The 22,651-nt window shown below is 41.1% G+C and overlaps 1 pseudogene; it reads left to right on the top strand.

Moving 5' to 3' along the window:
- The first annotated feature begins 3,141 nt into the window (after positions 1-3,141).
- LOC128718254 (uncharacterized) lies at positions 3,142-6,259 on the top strand (annotated as a pseudogene).
- The last annotated feature ends 16,392 nt before the right edge of the window (positions 6,260-22,651 follow it).

Below are 22,651 nucleotides of genomic sequence, written 5' to 3'. Positions count from 1 at the left end.
GAGCCAGTGTAGTTAACAGCTCTACGGGTACTACGGATTCATTGATAAAACTCACTGAACTTCTTGTATCAAATAATGAATGGATTCCTTTCACTACTATGACCGGTTTTCCTAGCTTTAGAAAAGAGATACTTACACCCTGCATTCCGTCTGATGCCAAGGTTTCGACTCCATCGGCTACAACAGAGGCACCCACATACCTAGCAGCACTCGGACCGGTCTTCGGGCAGTCCCGATAATGGTGTCCCATCTGATAGCACTTGAAGCAGGCACCCGGTGGTCGATTTGGTCGCTTGCAGGCGCTCTTAAGATGTCCAAATTCCGAACAATTGTAGCATCGAACAGCATCCATCAGGGTTGCACCTCGGCTAGTGGTGTCAGGAACTTTATCAGGAATTGATGTGGCTGCCAGCTTCGGAGGATTCGCATGAAGGGGAGATGAATTCCTACGCGGCAGGAGATGTGTTTCACAGCGCTTAATGAAGTCAACCAGCTCGTAAATATCTGGATGATGCACGGTGATCAGACTGTTGTAGAGGGGATCGCGGCACAGTCCTTTTATGGCGTACGTGATGATAGCTTGTTCATTCACCCGGCCTTTCTTTCAAAGTGCATGTACACGGTATACGTATCCGCTGTACGATTCACTGAGCTTTTTAGTGACGGCAGCTAGTTGGCTATGGATTAGGGCTTCATCAGCGTGTTTGGGAAAGGCCTTTATGATTCCTTCAGCAAACTCATCGAACGTCTTAACGGTGTAGCGGAAGCCGTTTTACCATTCGAGGGCTGCTCCTGTTAATCGGCCGCTAGCATACAGCAACGTCATTTTATCCGACCACTCGTATATTTCGCGGTTGTGACGAATCGTGTCCATCCAATGGTTGATGCCAAGACCGTCCGAAAATTCAGGAATCAGAGACTTCACTTCCTCCGGGTGTACCAATCGGCTGTCCGTAGCGGGTTTTCTTTGCTCAATGGCCTTTAGTTTTTCTTCCAGCGCCAACAGGTCCAAGCGTAGCTGAATCGCCTTCAACCGATCAGAAATAGCGGAATTTTCATCGGCGTCACCCATACCATCACCTTTATACTCCTCATATCGGTGGTTTGGTTGCGCAATCGGTGTAATACACGGAGCATCCAAAATCGTCCAAAATGGCATCCTCTGCACGAGTATGGCACGCAGAGCGTCCAAAATGGCGGTGGATACATCGGCTGGGGGCACTTTTCCGGATGTTCCTGGTGGGGAGGCATCAGCCCCAATGCTTTCGGCGAACAATTTACGAACCTGCGTAAGCGTAGCAGTTGAGGGAATCACGATTCCGGCGTTAGCAAGAACACACAGCATTTCATCCCGGGTGGGCATGATGGTACAAGATCGCCAAACGGAAACGCAAGCTGGCGAAGGGTACAATCCAAGACGGCACTGAGCGGAAGCACGAGGGGGATCCCACTTCTGAGATGTAATAAACAGAGGGGAATAAGGGGACGGAAAAGTGTTAAGGAGCGTCCAGACTGTAACCATAACATATGCTCGAATGGTCGTCGAGCAGAAATTCGGCGTTTCTGGCAACCAAATTGACAGCAAATTGCGTTTTTTGATGATTTGGCAACACTGAACGGACCGCAACATGTGTGGACGCAAAACCTCTCGCATAGCATAACAAGTTTCTATTTTATTGCTAAAATATATCTTTTCCAAACCCAGACCATGAAATAAAATTAATTCAGTGCTTATTTGAATCGCCAATGTTTAAAACTTGCTTCCATTGCAAAATAACTCGAATGTGCCAAATTCGAGCATATGTTATGGTACGGTTTCAACATTTCGCTATTCTGTTTTTGTTGCGCATAACAAGTATAACATAACAAAATGTTGTTATGTATAACTGTTATGGTCTACAGTCTGGACGCTCCTTAACATGGAAGAGCGGAAGAAATACGGAAACGAATTCGACGACGGTCCACTTATGAATGTGTATTTCGCATGAAAGTTGCGCAGCAGAAGTTTCGGAATTTAAACAATGGTACATGGTCATGATCCTACAGTACATTACAATAGAAATGATTAATTTTAATCGAACAGAGAAACACCGTTGCAATTCAAATGACCGGTGTACCTTTTCTGAGGGATTTTGCAGGCTGTCAAACGCACCCTTCCCTGTCAAACGCACCTTATAGTTTTTCGTCTTCTTATGTGGTTATTAGACGAGTCCAAATCTATCAAAAAGATATTGTCGTCAAACCGGGCTCTGACAGGGTGTTTGACAGATAGATGCCATCTCCCAGTGTAATAACGTCGATCCGATGGAAATCAATATCGGAATGTTCAAATGTGATTTCCACTGTCATCCATGAAGAATAAATTTAAATATTACGTTGTTTAATGGAATGATTATACAAATTGCAAAATATTGTACAGAAATAAATTGAGCTACTTGCAGGCGACAGGTTTGTAACCAAATATTATGGAATTTAATTGTATTAAAACGATTTACTTATCCAATCCGAAAGCAAAGCTTAATAACTGATGAGAACAAACAGCATTTGTATTTTTGTGGATAATGAACAATTAACACGTTGAGCGCCAAGGCGATTTTATTCTGTTTGCCGTTCGGCTAGCGCACAGCGACGCTCAAAAATATCATAATAAATAGAGCATTGCAAAGAAACGAAGAAAGTAGAAATGCGAAACAAAAAAGCTAAGGCAAAACCAGACAGTATTGTTCTGTATCGAAAGCTTCTCCTTCAGAACAATAGTTCTTCGCACCGACTTTTTTCGCAAGAATAAAGCAGTGATGGTAAAAAACCCCATCAAAGTTGCACTGTCTGACTGACTCGACGCTCAACGTGTTAAACTGACTACAAACTGTTCCAATATGCAAACCGATTCCTGTTCATGTGTTCGTTAGGTTCTTTACACAAGGGACATCCATTTCTCAATACTAGCTGTTTTAACGACACTGAATTACTGGGAAGCAACTGCATGAGACATCAACATGATAATTACTAATATGAGACAATGCATTTCTCAATAATACAGGAATGTGGAATGAAACCCTCCTTTAAGTTGATGGCTATAACACGCTCATTTCAAAAGTGTCGTTCTGCCAAGTCACTCCAATTTGATTTTACCACATCAAAATGCCAAAGGACTTCAATTTCATCTGTGACCTGATTGAAGCCTACAAATTGAAGCCCTGTTTGTGGGATAAGGCTGATTCTAATTTTAAAAACATTTTTGTTAAGCAATCCGCTAATGAAGATTTACTAAGAGTGATGAACGAAAATATATCCCGAGTGCGACGGTTGCAGATGTGAAAAAAAATAGCAACAATAAAAAAGGCTACGCCACCGAAAAGGGTAAAGTAGAAAATGCAGCACGTAGTGGAACTGGTAGCCACGAAAGCTATGTGCCAAAGCTTTGGTACTACGAACAAATGGAATTTCTACGTGCCAGCTCCGACGCTCCTCGCGTTTCTAATATGCAGAGCGACGAAGAGGAAGAGGTAAGTACAAATTAGAGTCGGTTATTCGTTATTTAAAATATTGTAATGAGTGAACATATTTTTAATATTGTTATGTAGTGTGTGTGTGTGTTTATTTAATTTGTATGTGCATAGATATTTTATAGACAAAAAGCGTTTTTTTGTCAAAGTTACAACTGTACATCGGTACTGGTCATGCTATGCGCAACCGGCGCCACTACCAAATACATCAAAGATACCTCGATTGACACTCCCGGGTCGCGTGAAACAAAATAAGAAAACATATGCAACGTAATCTTAACAACTTGGATAAACTAATAACTAAAGTTGAGATAAACTAACTAACCAAATATCAACAGAAAAAGAAATTCATCAAACTGACACCGTATTTGAATATGATTCATAAAAAAAGAAGATTGGATGATGTAACTAGTTCTAACAACGAATTATCTTACTCACTAAAAAAAGAAAAAAGCGAAACATAAGGTCTTAAAACCTAACTAACTAGCTAACAAAAAAAATATTATCTATAAAACGCGCTCTGCACGGCATCGTCCTGCCAATCCACCTGCCCGTCGCCGTTCACATAATCCACAAATTTCAGCCGGGCTGCTTCTGCTTGCTTCTGAAATGGGATTAGTTACATTGTTTTGGAGGCTTGTGAAATGACTATTTGTAGAGTTACTGCTATCTCCAGTATTTAAATAGTTATTACATTTCTTTCTTAAAAAATTGTGGAGATAACAGCAAGCTAGTACTACACTATTAATGTGTTCCACATTTTTAATTTGTATTGGTGTTTGAAAGATTTGGAAACGTGCGGCCATGATTCCAAATACATTTTCAATAACCCTACGCGCTCGGGACAGCCGATAGTTAAATAACCTTTTCTGGTGATCCAACTGCCTCCGATTGAAGGGTTTTAGAAAATCCGTTCGCAAGCTAAATGACTCATCGCCCATGAAGGCGAATGGTAAGATCATCTCACTATGGGGCGGATTGTCTGGTTCCGGCAGATTCAACTGATTCGACAGCAACCGTTGGTAGAAGTTAGTGTTCTGTATACAGCCCCCATCCGAGTTGCTGCCCGGGGCTCCTACGTCGCACATTAAGAATGAGTAGTTTGCATCCGCTACAGCCATCAATATGATGCTATGGTACTTCTTGTAATTAAAGTACATCGATCCGCTTCCTGATGGAGCGACTATCCGGACGTGTTTACCGTCAACTGCACCGAGACAGTTCGGAAATTGCCATTTGCGGTAGAACTCTTCGGCAACGTTTTTCCATTCTGTCTGGTTACAAGGCAGCTAAAATAAAAAAACACACCCACAAATGCTCATTAAACCAATTTCTTTTCGTGTTATCCGTTTTTCTTATACATGATTCTAAAAGTTTATGGTATCTACTTTGTTTTCAGATCATCGAAGAGGAAATTTTAGAAGTGTTGGATGATGGTGAAGATATTCCGTCGACATCTCAAACGCAAAAGAGGAGTCGAGAACCGGTGAACGAAAAAAACTTACGTCAAAAAGTAATGCGCTTGGTTGTGGAAAGGTTGGAGAACCCTCAACCAACCAACCAACCAAGCGCACAGCCGATGCCTTCATCTCCAACGTTTGGAACGTTTGTGGACATGGAGTTAGCTAATGTTCCACCCCATATGCTGCCATCCACAAAAAAAATCATAATGAATGCAATTTGGATGGGGCAAGCAGAAGCATTGGATGCGACATGAAAAATTTCGTTGACTTAATTAATTATTAGTTAGTTTAGTTAGATTAGGTTAAGTTATTTGAGCTGAATTTTTATTGCATGAATTATTGTCACTATCTTAGTTATTAGATTAGTTTAAGTTATTTGAGTTGAATTTTTATTGCATGAATTATTGTCACTTTCTTAGTTATTAGATTAGTTTAAGTTATTTGAGTTGAATTTTTATTGCATGAATTATTGTCACTATCTTAGTTATTAAATTAGTTTAAGTTAGTATATAGCTATTATGATAAATTATTGAATTATTATTATGAACTGTGCATGAATTAAAAAAAATTATGGAATACCTTCATGTAGTCTTGTAGTGTTTTAATTATAGCGGTGCAGGTTTCGGGGATGATCGCCGTAAGCATTGGCTGTGATATTAAAGTATGAAAACGTAAACACCGGTATGTGCTGCCGCTGATTAAAAAACGCAATGTTGCGCTGAGACGCTCGTGAGGGGAGATGGATGGTCTCATTTCCGTGTTCTCCTTAATTATCACCGGCGTGATCTTTTCCACAGCCACAATTAGGACTCTTCGTCCATTCGCACAAAATTTAACCAGTCGGTAGGCTGTAGTCTTAGTTCCTCCATAAGGTTTGTATGCGATAACGCATTCCGCTTAAGGTACATCTGTTTCATCCATTTTTTGCGAGGCCTTCTCTTCGGTCGCAAAGCAAATAACACCTACAAAGCCTTCAAAACATCTTCATCAATATTCATTTTTCACACTTTAACATAACATTTAATGAGCGATAGCACATGTATAAAAAGCAAAGCAGCGCAAATGTAAACAAACCACTGGTTTGACAGATAAACGACTGCCCAAAGCAAATCGGAATCGAGCATGCTCAATTCCGATTTTTCGGACCGGCATCTATCTGTTAAGGGCGATTTGACAGATAGACGACAAAATCTTTTGGCAAAATCGGACCCGTCTAATAACCACATTACTTGTCAAAATACTCTACATTCTACAAAGAACCAACTCATCTACAAAATCATCAATGGATGAAACTTCCTCGATATTTCGTTGACGTTTAGTCAGATGTGATTCCTTTTTTACTAAAATGGAAATAAAATTGAAAAAAATACCGAAATATGGACAACCACCAACAGGATAGAATAGGCACACTAGCGTACAATCATTTTAAATTATTGTACTGCGCTATAACTATGTTATCATCTACGGCCTTTCAGGAGCAATGGCACTATGCAGGCATATTATTGCGGATATTTGTTGAAGATTATAAGATAGTGTACAACCGTACATATCTAGTCAGTAACGTTCATCTTCTAATTCATGTATACGATGACGTGTGTAGATTTGGCCCTTTGAACACTATTTCCACATACCCTTTTGAAGATAAGCTCCAACATATTAGGCATAGTTATGTACGATCTGGCTACCGCAGTTTACAACAAGCGATAGGAAAAATTACCTTGTTAAGAAATATTGAAACTGCAGATAGGCGTGAACACATTAATTATCCCATATTAAAAATTAAAAAGGATGAGGTGATATTGCAGGTTAGAAAAGGGTTTATGCTTAGGAATCGATTCAAGGATTGTTGGTTTTTATCTAAACGAAATATTATAGTCAAGTACGACAAAGCAACAGAAGAATCAGGGATCGTCGTTGTATACGGGTATCCTTTGATAAGACGTTTTCAGGCGTTTGCAACTCCTTGTTCCTCTGAAATGATTTATAACTATATAGCTTATGAAAACGACTTATCAGGATCTCTACGAGTCATTTCAATCAATGACATAAAATGTAAAATGGTAGCAATTAAGAAAACTCGAAACGAACCTAAAGTGCACTTTAATCCATTAATACACACTTTAACAGAATAAAAGATAGGTTAAGTAGGTTAAGTATAGATTGTAAGCAACCGAGCAGACCCGGTATAAGTTCGGACTTAATCCAGAGACAGAACTAAATACTCTGCCTCAATTTTGTCTTAGGTTAAGTATAGATTGTAAGCAACCGAGTAGACCCGGTATAAGGTCGGATTTAATCAAGAGGCAGAACTAAATACTCTGTCTCAATTTTGTCTTAGGTTAAGTATAGATTATAAGCAACCGAGTAGACCCGGTATAAGGTCGGATTTAATCCAGAGGCAGAACTAAATACTCTGTCTCAATTTAGTTTTTAAATTATTATAAATTGTAAACTAGCATGTAAGATTGATATGTAATAAAACAAATTATTGATTTAATTTTTTTATATTGAACCTTTGGTTTTAAATAGATATTTTAAATAGCAAGCAATATATTTCTACCTGTTTTATGGAAATCATATATGGGATATAGGTTGTAACAAGATTTCATACTTATATATTTAAAATGAAATCTATACGTTAATATATAGTGGGAATAACAATATAACAAAAAAAATACTTAATTCCATACTAATCTTCTAATGATTAATTTCTATTTTAGTCTATGCAGGATTTATTTTAAGGATTTTTTTTTAGGATTTAACCGATCTTTTCCATAACGAAGTTTTAGTTTAAAGAAGTCTTTCACGTCTTTTTCAGTATCCAGACTATACGAAGTACTGCCAATTAGTCGGAAAAGTTCTAATACGTTTGCATAAGTAGCGATAGGAATCTTTGGGTTAGAAGCAGGACCACCTTTCCAGCTGCAACCTGCAAACAACTCTGAACTAAAGATCATATCACGTGCCTCATTCATCCTGTTTTTCTTATCACCTTTTGTAATACTTTCATCCAACCACTGAATAATATCATTTTTAAATTTCTCGTTTGAAAGAAATGTTTCATTGAAATGATCTAAATCCTGTTTAGATTTTAACATGCTAAATCCCTCAGGTGGATTTTTTTCCAGAGCTTTTCCTGCACATACAACACCACTAATCTTCTCCACAAACGCTTGTACTTGGAATATTTTTTTTGATTGTTTGTTCACACTTTCATTTAAGGAATTTTGCGATTCTTTAATTTCCATAATGTCCAACTTTTGCCGCCGCAACTCGTTAATTATAACATTTTGATTAACTAATTTTTTTTATGCATTTCCATCATACCGTTGACACCCTCATACTGGCCCTGTATCGTCTCTGGATAATCGTGGCAAAGAACCAACTCATCTACAAAATCATCAATGGATGAAACTTCCTCGATATTTCGTTGTCGTTTAGTCAGATGTGATTCCATTTTTACTAAAATGGAAATAAAATTGAAAAAAATACCGAAATTTGGACAACCACCAACCTACACACACACACACCTAACTGTAGCAGTTTGAAAGTTTTATGCGCTTGCTGATGATGTTTTTAAACGGCTCTGTGCGACCTGTTATTCACGCTCCAAATTGGCCAAACGTAGATGACACTGGATCACTAAAACACACGGCACCACGGTTCGATCGATAAAATAAAGGTAAGTTCTATTGAATAAAAGTATAATTCTTCTCTTCTTCTCTACTTACAGATCTCTTCTCTTTAAATGCCGCACGATACGAACAACACCATTGAAAGCTCGCGCTGATATGACAATACTCAACTGATAACACACCTACACAGTTCTCCCAATAGCCAATATCTCTCAAGATCGATTTTTTTTTCGTTACCGATTTTTTTTTTTGAGTTTCGAATGATATTTTCGTTTCACCTAATTTTTTCTCACTTGCCTGATCCTCACATTCTCGCGAGTCTAACTTCTCTCATCTCATCATATCGCTCTCACGTCTCAGTGATTGAAGATCGGATTTTTGCTTCAATCCGAACCAAAATCCGATCCTGTCAGTTTTGCCCCCTTTTTTCATGCTGTCAAATTGTCATAGTCATTTCCTTTTGAACTGAATTTTATTTGGCTGGCTAGTTTGTTGCAGAACTCATAGTTATTTTCTTTTTAAGAGTCTTTGGGATATCCGAAACAAAAGGAGTTGTATATATTGACGGCATTCTTTCCCGTTTCTCCATTGCAACAAATTCTATATTTGTAGAAGAATGTTGACTGCACTGCCAGTGCATTTTACCTGGTTTGTGCCCAATGGCAACTTGAACAAAAGAGAACCACTAAAACATGAACAAATATCAATTTGGCCTATGTACTATATATCCTATAGCGTGAAACCAAAAATAACATAAACAAGTTCACATATTCCACAAAGACTCACCGGTACTATTTGCTAAAACACCAGAAGTATCACAACCTGTATGTAGTATCACAACCTGTATCCAATGCCAACCATACAATGTCTTCGATTTGTTGGTGGGGTCCGCGGCTATCGGTAGAATGCAAATTTTAGTAATCAGACGCGTGATGATCCCCTTGGCTGTTTTCAGCTTCACTACTCGTGTGAGTTGGTCCTTGCCCGGATAAATGTCGGCAAGGATTCATCCATCATGATGACTAGTCGACCAGGTAGTATGTCGTTGGTGCGATGATGCCTCAGGTTGTCTTTCTGTAATTCCTGCAGATATTCCGTTGTCCAATGCTTCCAGAAACGTTGGACCATCAGTTGCCACCTTTGGAGTTTGTAGGGAACTGTTCGATAGCAGTAAACAGCGAACTGCTCGAAATCAGGAATCAGGCAACTGCTCGACGCAGCACTAAATAGAATCACCCGAGGTCTGGGTATAAACCGACCGCATAAGGGAATTGTCCTTATGCGCCAAAAAACAATTAGGATTAATAGAAGCTCTCTTAAGGAGCGTCCAGACTGTAGACCATAACAGTTATACATAACAACATTTCGTTATGTTAAGGAGCGTCCAAACTGTAGACCATAACAGTTATACATAACAACATTTTGTTATGTTATACTTGTTTTGCGCAACAAAAACAGAATAGCGAAATGTTGAATTTTGCACATTCGAGTCGTTTTGCAATGGAAGTAAGTTTTAAACATTTGCTATTTAAATAAGCACTGAATTAAATTTTTTTTCATGGTCTGGGTGGGGAAGAAATATGTTTTAGCAATAAAATAGATACAACTAAAATAGATACAACCAATACAACTAATAAATGAGATGGAACGTCTGTTTTAACAATATTTTCGTCGTGCGTAGTTTTAAAATCTCCTTTTTTTAGTATTTTGACGATTAAGCAATTACTCATTTATTTTCAAATTGTTCACATAATCATGCATCGTTCATCGGTGCATATTGCATACTCATTCATTCTACAAATCAGTCAATCAGTCATTTTTGGTTGAAAAGGTCTTTTTAGTCTTTCTGCAGCTTGATATGTGTCCCACACTGTATCACGGAAAGCCTGCTTCGTTGAAAACTGGCTAACTGGAGCTACAAATCTGTATGACGTGAACGATCGCTTCACATTAAACGACTGTAAATTCATCTCGTTTGCGATACCAAAGTCGAGCATTTTTTAACGACTGTTAATTTTTAACGATTTCTTTCGCGATGCTTGCGATGGCTTGCGTTTGTCGTTCGATCAGCCCGTATGCTCCGTACCCGTCATTCTAATAGTTACTGCCGATTCCTTTTTCACTTCGTGCTTTGTGGACGCGTCCACGGCAGGACTGAATTTTTGTGAATTTTTTTACGACTTCGTGGATTTCGGAAGTCCAGTGGACGTACGTGTGTACGTGATTGCTGCCAGCAGGCCCTCAGTGGTTAGAAGTAATAAAAAGGAAACCCTGCCGTAGATGCCCAACTTTCCCCCGCTGAGAAGGTCATCGATGGAAATCAACTCAACATTACTGTAAGTATTTAAACAAAAAATCCGAAATAAGCAAATTTTGGTGAACAATACAAAGTCTCGGTTTAATTAGTGATCGGTGAATTGTGATTGTAACAGTGTGTGAAGTGAAGTGGAAGTAAAAAAAAAAACAAAAAAATCAAAAATGAGCACTCCCAGCTCCGAAATGACTCTACGTTCTTTTGTAGAGATGGGGAAAACCCCTAATTTTTTGAGGGACGTTCCAATATTTGACGGAAACCCAAACGAGCTGATGAATTGGATCTCGGACATAGAAGACGTTTTAATTATGTATAGGGATCTTCCGGACGACTCTGTGCGGTTTCATTTGATTGAACGAACAATCAGAAGAAAAGTCTGCGGAGAAGCTTCCGACGTACTAAACGCAAATAACGTAACATGCGGTTGGCATCAGGTAAAATCAACACTGATACTATATTATAAAGATAAGCGTGACATGAAGACCCTAGACTATGAATTTACGTGTATAAAAAGGGTTATTCTGAAAGCCTTGCCGGATATTATAGCAGAGTTAATTAATTATTTACCGCTATGATAGCACAAGTTCAAACAGATGGCAAATATTTCCTCCACGCGAACGTTCACATAACTTATTTTAGAGAGAAAGCTTTGGATTCTTTTATTAGAGTGCTTGAAAAACCGTTATCTACACTGCTAAAAACTGCTGACCCGAAGACCCTTTGCAAAGAATATCAATTTCGCCTTGATTACTTTAATATGGACATTCGATCAGCACCATATAGGAATCAGTATGGTAATCAAAATTCCTCTAAAACCCCTAAGCCAAGAGATCTAGGCTACGAACCGCAACCCCCCAAGGTAGCACCTAGAAAAATTGTATACCAACCAACACCCCCTCCCAGAACAGCACTTCCAGCACCACATTACGTTTCCAATCATCAATATACCTCCCAGAGACAATACCCCGAGCAAATGGAGGTAGACTGAAGCATAAATACAAGAAATTTAATTACGGAAATAAACCCTCGTATGGGGAAAAAAACCAAGACCTGCACCAAGCCAGGAAGCATGAGCTATCGCAAGCTCATCAAATGGATAGCAATGTCTACCATTTACAAGAACACATCAGGAACCAGGAACCACTGATGAACATATTACAGAAAAATTTCAAGATATAAATTTACCGCATGATCATGATCCGCTAGAGAGGGATCAAGTAGAAATCATCAGAACCATTTTTTAGAGTGGAAGATGAGTTGGTAGTTCTCAGTCTTCCGTTTTTTTTTTTTTATTCAATAAGAACGGCCAGGCCGTATTGCTTACAACTAATGGGGAAGCTTAATCTAAGATACAATTCACAAACGTTTGAAGACATTTCCTTCTCCAAACCGTGAAAGGTCACCTTATCCCGGGTGTACTCGGCCGTGTTGCTGCGTGTTATTCCGTCATCCAGTAGAGTGGTCCTTTTTCTTGCGAGGGTCTGGATCCTGATTTGGGTTGTCTGTTTCCAAGTTTTCTTCTTCGGCCAGATTTTGGCAAGTCGTTCTGCAGCGGTCGACTAGCCGTATTGTACCCACAACTTACACGCATCAAACTGATTCATACTTTCATTCATTCTTTCATTCATACAAACACTTACTCTTCATACATACAAGCGAGATACAACATACAGCACAAAGACAAATATAAGGAAGACGAGGTCACACAGACAAACCACTAGTTCGACAAAATTCAAAAATTATTCTTAGATAGGCTACATCCGAACCCCCCAGCAAATCCCGAATTGGGGTGTCAGGGGATCTTCCTATGCTTCGAACTGCGTCTAACAAGGAGGGTCTGGCAGCATCGTATTCCATGCAGGACCATAAAAGATGATCCACATCGTGGAATCCGACGCCGCAGCCACATACCTTGGAGTCGACCTGTCCTATACGCTGGAGATGAGCGCCCAATGCAAAATGATTAGACCTAAGTCTAGACATCATTCGAATGAACGCTCGATCACCAGAGATGCCAGAGAACCAAGGCTTCAAGGAAACACAAGGAGAGATGGAATACAAAAACCTCCCGAACTCATCCGTGTCCCACATACTCTGCCAACGTGCCATGCAGAGCGACTGTGGGGCACAAAGGTGTTCGTGAGGTAGGATGAGCCTATCAAAAAGAGCACCTTCCGAAGCGCCCCTTTTGGCCAATTGGTCTGCTTTTTCATTCCCTAGTATACCGCAATGAGAAGGCAGCCAAACAAGTGAAATACGAAATGATTTTTCAAACAATGAACCTAAGACTTTCAATATTTCTTTCACAAAATAGTCTGGGCTCTTAATAGCCTTCACGGACTTCAGCGCTTCGATAGCACTTAAGCTATCAGAAAAAATAAAATATTCGTCCGGAGGGCTGGCACTTATAATCAATAAGGCGTAAAAGATTGCGGCGAGCTCCGCTACGTATACCGAGCATGGTTGGCGTAATTTGAAGAATGCTTCGGAAAATGAGTTGTAGACGCCAAAACCAATGCCGTGCTCTGATGAGGATCCGTCAGTATAAAATTGGTGTTTATTTAAATGGCCATACTTTTCCACAAAAATGCTGGGAATTGCCCTCCTGCGAAGACTATCAGGGATAGACTTAGTTTCCTCTCTCAACGAGGTATCTACATTGAAAAAGGAACTACAGGACTCTGGTAAGCTGGTACGAGCTATACTTTGCGATGTGCTAGGGTGGACCTGAAATGAGGCAAAATCCATGTAAATTTTTAGGATTTTGCATTTAGAACCTATCTCTTGCAGTGTTTTAAGGTTCTCGATTACCAATGGATTTGATACTGTAGAGCGTACGAGAAGGCGAAGCGAAAGTAGCTCAAAACGGAGCTTTAGCGGCATCACTCCAGCCATCACTTCGAGGGACATTGTATGGGTCGATTTCATACAACCCAATGCGATTCTCAAGCAACGATACTGAATCCGTTCTAGTCGGATCAAATGCGACTTGGCTGCCCAATGGAAGCATATGCAACCATACTCCAAGACGGACAATATCGTTGTCTTGTATAGTTTAAGGATGTCTGATGGGTGCGCACCCCACCAGAATCCGGTAATCGTTCTGAGAAAATTGATTCTTCTAGTGCACTTTTTAACTAGATAGTCAATATGTGTCCTCCACACATTTTTGCTATCGAACCATACGCCGAGGTATCGAAAAGATCTGGCAATATTTATCGTTTTGCTGTAAAGCGATAAATCAAATTTAGGGTCAACCAAATTATTGCGTCGTGAGAGCCAAGTTTCACTTAGGGCGAATGCATTACAATTATGCTGCCCTAATAGTACTTTAAATTGGTCAATTTTTCCAATAAAACTTCTGCAGTTCCATTGTAGTATGATAGCCATTGGAAGACATTACTCGTCCAGGCGTATCACCATACCAAGACCTGGCTATTGATCTAGCCACTCTCTGACCATTCCTCTGAGGAAAGGAATCGCCAAGGGAATCAGACCCGCTAGGTGTTGCGGGAGGTGGAGGGATTAGAGCAGAGATTGAAGAATCTCTGTCAGGGTGGGTAAGGATCTAGGTTCAGTTGGGAACGCAAGGTTTTTAGGAGTCTTTACCTTACGTGGGCGGGAGGAGGTGTGTTCATCACGGGTGGGAAGGGGCGAAGCTTCACCGTGACGACGCGGTGCCTTTTTGGGGAAAAGTTTCTTTTTTGGTTCCTTTCTGATCGGCACCCTAGGGATGTTCCATCTTTTAACTCCTGTGAGAGGAACCAGATTGGGCAACGGTTCATTTTCCGCTAAAAGAGATAGCGTGTCGAACGGATTCATGCTTGGGGTCGCCTTGGGGTCAGAACATCGGCGTACGAGCCCCTTGCACTTTGGAGTACAGATCGTTTGTGCTCCGCCTGTCTTCTACGATAGACAGGACAGGTAACCTCATGCCATTCTTGTTTGCAGTGAATGCATTTTCGGCCGATTTGTTGCACTATGAGGTAATGTGAGCTCCTTTGCATTTACTGCACTTTACTGCGTTTGAGCAGTACGGAGCTGAATGCCCAATCTGACTGCATTTGGTGCAGTTTGCTACCTTTGAAACAAAAGGTCGACGAATAGGCACGCGAAGTCCCTCAAAATAAAGGGAATTCGGAAGAACCGTACCTTCGAAGGTGATTCGGAGCGAGGAAGTCTCACGATACACCTTCTTTCCGTCGACCAAGCTTGAAGCATAAAGCTTTTTTACTTCAAGGATCTTAGCACGAGGAGTTGATTGATGCAAAAATGCCCCCTCTCCGTATTTTAGGATGTCCTCCAGAGAGCATTCAAAGTCATCTACTACACCGATGACTTCCACCAATCCACCGGGTATGTAAACCCGATAATCCTCCGTATAGGTCGGATCAGCCGCAATGGCATTGGCCTGCGTCCGGTCCTTAGCGGAAACCCGAATCTTATTGGGACGCAGCCGAAGCACGTCCAAAACTCCTGGATAGTTTTTAAAAATCGATGCAGAGATCGATCTGACATCCAGGGGTTTATTTCTGGGCATGAAGAAAACATCATGTACCCCCTTGAAAGAAGCAGGATACGCCCTGCTTCTTGGTTTCGGGACTGCTGAGTTGAATTGTTCACGCGAGGAAGAAGCCTGATCTACTAATAGGGATTTCTTTTTTGCAAGAACCCCTGGATCAGAACTTTTGCGCTTCACTGTAGTGAAGCACTCATCTGATCCGTCCATCGGCTCCACCTCCATGGCGGAGCTCGAACGAGTGGTTTGTCCAATCAGACAGAAAGGGAGGGCACGAAGAAAAGGAACAACTTACCGACACAGGACAGGTGTAGAAAAGTGAGAAAGCGCGCAGAGCAAAGAGCGTACGCACTTTACTGAGCGGGCGCTCAGCTTACCTACACACAACACTAGACGATACAACTAAACAGTACGCACCTACGCACAGGTCGCTTCTCAAACGTTCTATACACTTTCACTATACGTGCTGCGTGTAGCTGGGGTCGATGGCTTTTTGTTTTTGCAATTCTCGTCGAATTTGTCAGCACGGAGCATTTGAGCAGGTGCACGTCCTGATCGCTTCGTGGTTGGAGACGGAGTGAGAGTCTTCCGTTTATTAAACTCAAAACTACCATTGGAAATTTTCCATTCTTATTAGATACAGGTGCTAATATTAATTTAATAGATCCAAAATTAGCACATTCGTACGAAAACAGTAAGCCGTACAAATTTACCATTGGCCAAATTAGTTGTGCGAATAGTAAGTTTTCTCCCACCTATGCCATTGATAATTTTTTTTTCCATCCTAACATTGATTTTGCCATTTTTTTTACCACAAAGGCCTCAAATTATGCAATATTATCAGTTCTCTCTCAAGGTGAATTAGGCAAAGATAAACCATTCCACTTCGCCTCAAGAACCTTTTCGAGGACAGAAGAGAAATATTCAGCTCCCCAGAAAGAGATGCTTGCAATCTTTTGGTCATTGGAAACGTAAACGTAATGGAGTAAAAGTAAAAATAAAAATAATAACCGATCACCAACCTCTGACTTTCGCATTATCACCAAAAAACACGAATGCCAAAGAATTTGGAAGAACACGATCATGAGATTTTATACAAACCTGGCAAAGGAAATGTTGTGGCTGATGTCTACAGAAGAATACCCAAGGGAGCAAACTCCAGAGTTTGGGAACTATTTTCAACCGAGTTTGGTCCTCCGAAATGTGGTCCCGAATAGTTCCGGATTGCAGCAGTTTGGGCCATCGAGGAACCCAAATTTTATGGACTCATGAGTTGAGCGAGCAGAATTTGGGACTTATCACTCAAATTTACGACGAATCTCTCTTTCGTTTGGACTTTGGAGCGCTTTTCCCCTGCGCAGGGAGAGAGAGCAAAAAAAAGCTGCCTGACATTCTCTATCTCTCTGTCGAGTGTGCTTCGTACACCAGCTTGCCCTGGCTGGGGGGGAGTGCGATGCACTGTACAGTGCTTTCCGTGCTATATGGGGGGGATGTGTTTCGTGTCTACTAGTGTGGTGTGCCTATAATTCCTTTTTGTTCGGAGTGTGCGGTACCGTACTTTTCTATTAGCAAATCTAAGGTAAGTTTGTAGGCGATAGTCAAGTTAAGATAAGAGGTGTATTGTATGCGATATCCGGTACCGATGCATGTGTGGGCGCGCTGAAGTGAACGTGATTGATCATTCGTGTGAAAACTGCAACGATATCGAGGTGCGTAACTTTTTGGCTGCAAGGAAATGAGGGAAACGTTCGGGATTCGAACCGGATATTTGTGTATAATTATTGCATTGTATGATAACTTACGTTGGCACGCTGTTTGCGGTGTCCGTTTGACGATGGTGCTAAAGTGTTGGCGCCAAAACTGTGTGCTAGCAAGCAAGTTTTGTTGTATGATTATCGGCGCTTCGATCCAAACGCCGGTCGGTGTCAGCGTTAGTTTGTGCTTGTGCGGTGGTGTTAGGGCCTCGGTGCTCGAAAGCATGTACCATGTTCGTCGTGGTCTTACGTTTTGTGATTATGTTTAGTATGCTGGTTTTGCAAGTGTAACTAAAAATGTGTTTATTTTCACAGCTCCAAACATGAACTTCTACAACCCGGAAACGTACACGGCAGATTCCGTTTTGTGGCATCTTGCGAGATGTAAGTAAAATACAGTGCAACGTAAAATACCACATTGCACTAAACATAATGCTTCATGCGCTTTTTATTCACAGTGCCACACTTAACGGTGAAAGTTGATGGTGTTGCACCGTCCAGCGGCAACAATGATGCTGGGACCGCATTGCCTGCTGGTAAGTATGGTTCGCTTGAGTTCAGATACAAGCTTTATGACCGAATTGCGATGTGATATGTTGACTGCATTTGTGTGTTACAGAAAGTGTCGTTACGGTCGCACTAGGGGATTCCGCAACAGCAGTGCGTCCGATGCCGCTGGAATGTCAAGTCGTTGCAACACCTCAACCTGGCAAGACTTATCATACTTAAACTAGTACGATAACTTCAATTGGTCACATTTGTCTAATACGCTTGTTTTTCTGTTCCCGCAGCCCCTGTTTCGCCACCATCGCTTGTAGGTGGCAGTGAAGTGAGTGTTGAATCGTTTGAAGGTAAGATTTTTGCAGCTTGTTGTTGCAAGATATCTTTAGCCCATGGACAAAATTCTAATGCGCTTGTTCGATTTTTCAGCACCTGAAATCCCGACCCTGTCCCCGACCCGATGTTACTGCGACCACGAGCGGCAATTACGACTTGCTGAACAAAAATTCCAGGAGCAGCAGCAAGAAATCCAGTACTAGAGGGCGAAGCAGAATGGTACACTGGAGACGCTGCTCGCCAACTCTGGACGTCAACGACAAGCGTTGGAAGAAGTGTTAGCCGCGGTCCGGCCGAGGGAAGGGCTTCTTCCTCCCTCCGATTTTACTTTTGTGCCATTAGAGAGTGCGCAACAGTTGGTTAATTTTGATGAGGTATTAGGCCCGGACCCGGAATACGAAGCAATGGTTGTGCAGTTTTTGAAGCAACATATATCGCGTTCAGATGTTAACAATCGACTGCACCAGGCAATCGATCTGTTGTTCACCAAGTCGTTTTTCGCACAAATGACTTGGACTGGGGTCAGTAGATCGGGGGAACCAAGGGTAGAGTTGCGGAAGTTTATGAAAGTTCTGCAACTATTCCGAACCGTTGGGGCCAACGATATGCTTTTGCCGACGCCAAACTATGTGGCAGAGTTTTTACGGCTAAAGCTAAAGCACGCCAAGGCACGCCTGCACATACCTGCAACCAAAGTGACTTCAAGCCACAAGAAGGCTAGATTTACTTAGTTTGTAAGGGTATATAGGGTAGGTTTCATGGATTAGTCTTTTTGAATTTTATTATTTTTAGTGGTTTAAGTTCAGTTTTTAGTGTTTTTTTTTACTTATTATTGTTAGTTGCGTTTGTATTGCATGAAGTTGTTTTTTTTCTCCATTTTTATTATTTAGTGTAACGATGAGGGTTGAAGTAGTTTGTAGCGATTTACAGGGATTATGTTGTTTGAATTTGTTTATAGATTAGACTAGATTAGTTTCACAATTAAGTCACTTTTGTTGCAGGTATGTGTATGGGTACAGCTTAAAAACTCTGTCACATACTTTGCTGTCAATGCATTTCTTCCGCTCCAATGGTTCGCATTACTTGTGGAACGTTGTCGATTACTTCCTCAACACTGCTTTGTGTTCCCAGTTTTGCTGGCACCGGCACCTTAGGTAGATGTAAAAAACGATTTGCTGCAAACAACAAATTGATCGTACGATTGCTAACATCTGCGCCGATATAATGTTTCGAAAACCATCTTTTCGATATTCCGGATCCGTGCCTATGATCGCTCTGGTCATTTTTATTCGCCACTGTTCTCCTCTCTAATGGTATTGTTTGGAGAGCAAGCGGCTACCTTTCTTCCAATCGCTGTTACCGAGCCTTCGTCGTGTGCCTTTAGTTTCCTTCCTCTCTTGCTGCTGGGATTATTTCATTGTGGCCGGTCGTGATATGGAGTGGATCGTGGCCTCGTTGGGATACGGCGTAACCAAACGGTTCGGGAGGACGCTGCGCTGCCATCGACATAGACTCTCGGCGCTAACACTACAGTACGTGTCATGCGTTGTCTACATTGTAGTTAGCGGTTATGTAGCGAGTGCTGCGTTGAGAAAGTATCACATCCGTTCTGTGATAGTCTGAATAAGAAGACTGAATATTGTATCGTGTACAAAAATGTTTTGCGCGAAAAGAAAGGAATAGATATAGGGATAAGGCGATACTACCAACCGCGCAAGCCCGGGATGAGGCATCGTGCATGGAGAAAATTCCTTGCACTAATGGTACAAAATTCAACGCAAGCGGCGTTGACCATGATGCAGAAATTAACAAAGAAGAGTAGTACCGGTCAAAGATAGAACTAAGTGTGTTGTATACAACTAAACGCTGTAAAACGTAGAACGACAAGCAATGTAACAGGAACCAAACGATGTGATATGTATACTATGTGATACTAGAACCAAAGTGAAGCGAGCAAGAGTGAAGGCTGTAAAATGCACAAAAATATTCGACGAAAATAACAATGTGATATTACCGAACATTGATAAACTCATGTTTCGTTCGCAATACCAAACAATGTATTTATTTTTATTTTGTAATGAAATATAAACAAGTGAACACAAGGCGCATACACGAACTTGCAACAAATGTCTTCTATTTGCAGTATATCTTCTGTAACATATCACAATCTCAGCCATGATTTGATAATACAATATATAATTATGTTATTTATTATAACATTGATATTTTTTAAAGCTAAACTAACCTAATTAACCTAATTTTACTACCAGTTTGTATCAAGCGTCCTATCTAGCCGACGAATCAATCAAGAAGAACGAGTGTGTCCTGCCGCTTCCGTTATTAGCCTTAGCTGTCACTATAACGCTCCTATACTGTAAATGTTATACCAGTGGTAACGCTATAGGGCAGCTTCACATAGCTTATACCACATGATTATATATCTCAACTTGGTAACAGATGGTCGAATCCATACATGAACACATTAATAAACGGATTACTTAGCGCACTCGGCAATGCAAATGTAACATATTTTTAAGGTCACGCATCTGTCCGACGCATACTGATGTGTGGAGAACTCAACACATTCGGGCCATACTGCATGGAATAAGATTCAGCTAAATAGTGATCCTATCAATTCATCGGAAACGTCCTACCGATGAAAAATTGACTGATTTAAAAAGGACGACCTCACCGTACTGCTGGAAAGCGTAATGTTTACAAAAGCCTGCAGCTTTTCATGTAGCGCTACAAGGCTGTGAACCATTTTTACGTCGTCTTGCTAGCAATGCAAAGTCCAATTAAAAAGTCAGTATCAGTCTATGTATTGTCTTTTGCCTTGGCGATCAACTGTCTCTACGTGTTGGATAGATCGTGTTGGATAAATCATCCGTCAGAAGTTAGGGAGTAAAAAGTTATGTTCATCGCTTTGGAGCGCTGTTTAGAGGTATCATTATTCTCTGCAAAATGTTATCCTTTAACAGACCCAAACCTTCAGTCACTGCTTGAGAGAGCTACCTATTTGCGCACATCCGATTGGCCTGAACAGAACCTGATGCATAATAAAGTTTACAAACAAGATGAGTCCTTCAACCACCAGAAAGAACGAAGGGATAACTTTTATTTCGATTGTCATCTTTAACTGTTGCTAACAGTTCTAACATAACTTCGAAAGCAGTTGCCTAACAAATTAGCTGATAACGTGAACAAAATCTGAATATAAACACCATCTGAATCTGAGCCACAACAGAAGAAACAAGACTGGAATCAAACACATGTGGCAAGGAACTCGTGCGTTGCTTATCCTGTTGTTCGATCCTGTTGTAGCATTTACCGTTACAGTTGCACGGATGGCATATTTACAATCATCAAGTCAAACAAAACTAGTTCGTCACAACATATGACCAGACAAATAAAACAAACAAACCACAAAACATCACACGTGAATCTACAATAGATTTCAGTAACCATAATTGTACTAGTAGAATGACCGGTAAGGTACCAAACATCCTCTGGGATAGTGTTATGGATATTAAAATATGTTGAGAATCTCACTATGAGCGAAATACATGCGTGCATTGAGCGAACAAAACAGCTCTGCAATGTTTAAAATGAGTTTTTTGCCATGAATCCCTCTGCGCAAAGTGAATTCACGTTCAAAAAGTGAGGTTAAAAACGAAGGATTTTTGCAACAGTGGGTACGTTTGTTGACGTTTGTGTATGCCTGCAACGGACACGACCGAGAAGGAACGATTTCGAAGAAGCGAATAGCACGAGAAATTTCGCTCCGATCGAGAGAGCTTTCAAAGGGGGGGGGCTCGATTCGGCGAGAGTGCAAGCAAGAGCGAAATAGCTGTTAGAGCGAGCACTTTCTGATTTTGTATGGAAAAGGTCCAATTGCTCTCCCTGGGTTCGGTTGGCGTTTCTCCGGTGCGCCATCTTCTTGACGCCATCCAGTTGTGGTAGTATGCTTGGTTTCGTGACGCTGGGAATCCGGCCTCCAGCGCGATCTTGAAACCCTGCCATGTCTTGGTTTCACTTCTGACACCTTCCCACCACAGTTTGACGCATCCTCCCAAGCTGAGCCGTGCGCAGTGCAGCTTCACCGCCTCCGTCCACCCGTATACTTCTCCCGTCTCCTCGGAATTCGTTAACCACATTACAGCATTACAGCGAATTGTTGTACAGTGTGTGGCGTCGTCGAAAATTGTGCAACGTTACAGCTGCAAGAATGACTTTTTCTGCAATAGGTGGTTCCAGATCTATGGGTTTAGCTAAGACTCTGAACACTTTTGCTAAAATCCCAAAAGCGTTCTCTACAGTGTGGCGCGCTCTTGAATGCCGGTAGTTGAAACCACGCTCCATAGAATCTGCAGCGTGCATTCCTGCAAATGGAAGAATGCAGTACTCCCTCATGGCAAACGTCTGATCACCTAGAAGGTAATAAGGAATTTTCACCTGGTAGGGAACATGCAAAATTTCCCGAGCGGGAATATTTAGCTCCCCCCGTTCCAGTTGGTTGTAAATGGGACTGTTCGAAAATACGCCGACATCTGAAATTCTACCTTGACAACCAACATCTGCGAAAAGGAATTTGTAATTTGCGTCCACTATTTCTAGGAGGAC

Source organism: Anopheles marshallii, chromosome 2, assembly GCF_943734725.1.
Source record: "Anopheles marshallii chromosome 2, idAnoMarsDA_429_01, whole genome shotgun sequence".
In the NCBI taxonomy this organism is placed as follows: domain Eukaryota; kingdom Metazoa; phylum Arthropoda; class Insecta; order Diptera; family Culicidae; genus Anopheles; species Anopheles marshallii.
Note: the sequence above shows the minus strand (reverse complement) of the source record. Positions and strands in the feature narration are given on the sequence as shown.